Raw genomic sequence first — 3,343 nt, 5'->3', positions numbered from 1 at the left:
CTTGCTAATTCTTTAAAGTATCTTTGGGGGTGGTTTTGGTCAAACCTCTCAATGAGTTTTTTTCTTGAAGGCATCACAGGGACCTTTATGCTTGATGATTTTATGTGGTTAAGCCATGGTTCCAAAAATCATGAGAGACCCCTTCTATATGCAATATGGCAAATGTAATGGCTTATTTCTCTAACATGGGGCTAAGGGTCAAGTAGGTTTCCAGTTTTTGAATCCATGCATGGGCCATGATTTTTACTGACCCATTAAAGGTAGGGATGGTCAATTTTCCTATTTTGTGTTGTAAATATTGATCAACTTGGATCCTCTCATTTTTATGCTTCCTTCTTATCTTGACCTTATAATATACTGTGAATGGGATTCTCTTCCTAACTTTAAGGTCAAGCCTTGTATGCTTTGGCAAATTAATTCATATTGAGACTGGGTGTCTTAATCCCCTCCACTCCCCTTGACGACATTTGCTTAGTTCAAAAGGAAGCCCAAGTAGTTCTTGTGGTTGAATTTAAGGTGGTTCTATTGTCACTTTGAATTTCCTAAGAGTGACATAGACTCTCATTCCTTTAGTTGGGTCCAAGAGTACATATGGTGGCATTTATGTTTTGCATGGCTTGGGTTATTTTCTTGATAAAGGTCCTAAATTCTTGTTCTATTGGTTCATCCCTTGAGTTGTCTTTGCTTCTTGCAATTTTCTTCTTTTCCCTTTCTAGGGCCCTTAGATCCCTTTGACTAAAATACATTAACAGTTGTTCATCACTTAGGTTGGCAATAATGTTTCTCCGATACAACTTGTAGCGTCCCCTTATTAAATGCCCTATTTTATACCTTAGATCATAAACCCTGGTTGAGACCCTGCAACCAATATTCTCCACTTTGATTATCTCCTATGATTTGATTCTCTTTCTGCTCATAAAACTAGACAAATATGCTTGAATGAATTTAGAAGATATTTGTTCTTAGATAAGGAACACAATCTTTAATGTCCTACTTCAAAGCCGCTCTTAAATTCAGAAAGTGATCTTTAGAATTCTCCTCACTAATTTTTCTCTTGAGATAGGAAAGATAAAATAAATTTCTTGGCTCAATTAATCAAACAGATTCTTATTTATATCTTCCAAAGCACGTCACTTCACCAAAAAGTGCACCTCTTTATGCAAGTTGGTCAAGTAAGAGGTAGATTTATTTAAATTAAAATTTTCTAGGCTGGCCCAACTAAAGTTTTTATTCTGATTTTTATTTGTTTCACAAAAGTGGACGCCCAATCAAGAGGGGATCAGTCATATTGATAAAAGTATTATTATTTATTTGTTTGCTTGTTTTTTAATAGTCAGTTTTAACCCTTGTTTAACCTAGATGGACTTCTATTAGAAATTTTAATCTTGATCTTTTAAATTGCTATTATATATAGTTGTATTTTTCAGTGCTTAGGGTTGTAATATATTTCTATTTTGACAGAGGCATGAAACTCATATTTAATGAAATTTAGGATGGAGGGTGGAGAGGTACTAATGCATTCCAAGTACTAATTCCTATAATTGAGCACTTATTTGATATTTTATAGAGCTGGCAATTTGATTTAAAAAAAACAGAACAGTTATCTTCTTAAGTATGTGCTGCTCCGGACTATACCACTGTTACGCGATCGTAAAAATCCATTATGTTTACGTTAAACTAGTCTTACTCCAGAGGACAAAATTAAATGCACACAATATTTTACCTGAGCTTCGATTTCAGTTATGAAAACCTCTATTTACAAGCGGGGGATTCATGGAAACACGAGTTCAGTAGACTCGAGTATTATTATTTATTACTAAATATACTTAGTAGCTCAGGTAACCATCATCTCTGATCTCAGACAGAAGCTTTAAGAGAAGAGCTGTATTGAGTCTGCTCGTCATAGAACTTTGACCACAGCATCACTCCCGCATATTTAGATGACTTCTGGATCTGAGGCAGCACATTCGACTTAAGCGTAGCGGCGGGAAGGAACCCACTTCCTGCAGCGCTGCTGGATGCAGGAAGTCCCAGAAAGAAACTCGTGGTTTTGGGTACGGAAGTTGTCCACTTGTTCCACGAGCTCACCAGATTAGAAGCGTCTCCGTTGGCGTATTGGCAAGGGGGGTTGTTGTAGAACTGAATCCAAACGTAGTCAAACAGCCCCGTCTGCAGGGCACTTCATAGATAGGCGTCGGGATAAGGGCACTGCGGAGCGGCGCTTAGGAACACCTTTTTGCTGCTGCGAGAGGAAAGAGCAGACACCGCTCTGGCCAGATCGTCCCAGTGCTCAGTCGTTGCCTCGATGTCGAAGTCGATTCCGTCTAAGACAGCGTCGCCCAGAGGCCGTGACGAAGAACTCCCGCCCAGGAAATTGTTCCACAGATAGTTTGCGACGTTCTGTGCATCTTGGGCAGAAGCGATTGAATAGCTTCCAGCGCCTCCTCCAAGGAGAGAAACACCTTTATGTTTCTCTGCTGGCATGACTTTATTTCAGCGCTCAGCGATTTGCAGCCGCCAGAAGAAGGGTCGCAGTGGCCCTCCAGATTGAGCTGCGGTGTGCGGCCATTTCCGAAGACGGGAAGAAATGCGAGAATGACGTATTTGAAGTTACCGGTTGGGCGAGTTTGGGTAAGAGAGGCTTCGTTGCCATTTTGGCCCCAGTATATGGCTATGCTTCCCGCTGCAGAGGCCCTCCACACGATACAGGCGGCCAGAATAAGGACAATCGCCACAGGCCTCGAATTAAACTTATTCATCTCCGTGGACGCTTGAAATGTGTTGAGCAATGCTTCCCTACCCACATTATATGTATATAGAATATAAGTTGTTTTTGAGAGTGTTTGAATTCTTGGGATGGATAATAATGGCTTATCTAGACTAAGCCGCCTCTATCCACTAAAACAAAGAAAACCACTGAGAAGGTGGGCATTGTGCTGGCGCACTTACGAAGTTTTCCAGAACATCCAATGGAATTACAGATTGTTTAGGCGAAAATATTTGATGTCTGTTTCAAATGCACGAGAACCTGAACCTTAAACAAATCAATGATGGCTTAAATCAAAATAGCAAAATAAGGCGATGGGCACATAGGACAGACGTGAGTAATATTCCATTTATAGATTAAAAAGCAAATACTAAGATTATCTTGTATTATAAAGGGATTTCAATTGTACTCATTAATTTGAGTTAGGGAATTTGGGTCATGTGAAATTTAATCATACCACTTTTATTATTTATTTCTTTTTCTCGGTAAACCACTTGAGCGGGGAAGTTTGTATTGATCTAAAAACATAATTACATCGTTTTAACATAGATAACAGTATGTGTTATCCTGCTGTCA

The 3,343-nt window shown here is 39.4% G+C and overlaps 1 pseudogene; it reads right to left on the bottom strand.

Moving 5' to 3' along the window:
* Positions 1-1,713: 1,713 nt before the first annotated feature.
* LOC131071703 (acidic endochitinase-like) lies at positions 1,714-2,777 on the bottom strand (annotated as a pseudogene).
* Between the last annotated feature and the right edge of the window lie 566 nt (positions 2,778-3,343).

Source organism: Cryptomeria japonica, chromosome 4 (assembly GCF_030272615.1).
Source record: "Cryptomeria japonica chromosome 4, Sugi_1.0, whole genome shotgun sequence".
Taxonomy (NCBI): Eukaryota; Viridiplantae; Streptophyta; class Pinopsida; order Cupressales; family Cupressaceae; genus Cryptomeria; species Cryptomeria japonica.
The sequence above is the reverse complement of the archived record's forward strand: the minus strand, read 5'-3'. Positions and strand labels throughout refer to the sequence as shown.